The sequence below is a fragment of the Theobroma umbraticum genome, unplaced genomic scaffold, assembly GCF_002168275.2.
Source record: "Theobroma umbraticum cultivar Fairchild unplaced genomic scaffold, ASM216827v3 scaffold_228.0, whole genome shotgun sequence".
Taxonomy (NCBI): Eukaryota; Viridiplantae; Streptophyta; class Magnoliopsida; order Malvales; family Malvaceae; genus Theobroma; species Theobroma umbraticum.
In genome coordinates this window covers 886,491-886,795 of record NW_018397274.1, presented here as the reverse complement: position 1 = coordinate 886,795, position 305 = coordinate 886,491, and positions in this window count along the sequence as shown.

Genomic DNA, 305 nt, shown 5'->3' with positions numbered 1-305 from the left:
AAATTGATTTAGGAACCTAAACAAACTTGGAAAAGGAAGTTTAGTGTAGACTAAAATTGGGATAGCATATTATCATATTACTTGATTTGCGTATAGGATGAGGATATACCTATAGGTCATATATAGCCAGATTAAAGCTTGAACTTAATGAATCTATTTTAATTTCAATCCACATAAGGATATAGCATTTTGGTCAAAATAGATATTTTTGTAAGATGAGTCGGGAGACCTTTATAAATAATTTAGGACTCTAGGTTTGCAATTCAAACCATTGAAATAAATTAAGGAAGAGAGGTAAGATTTAG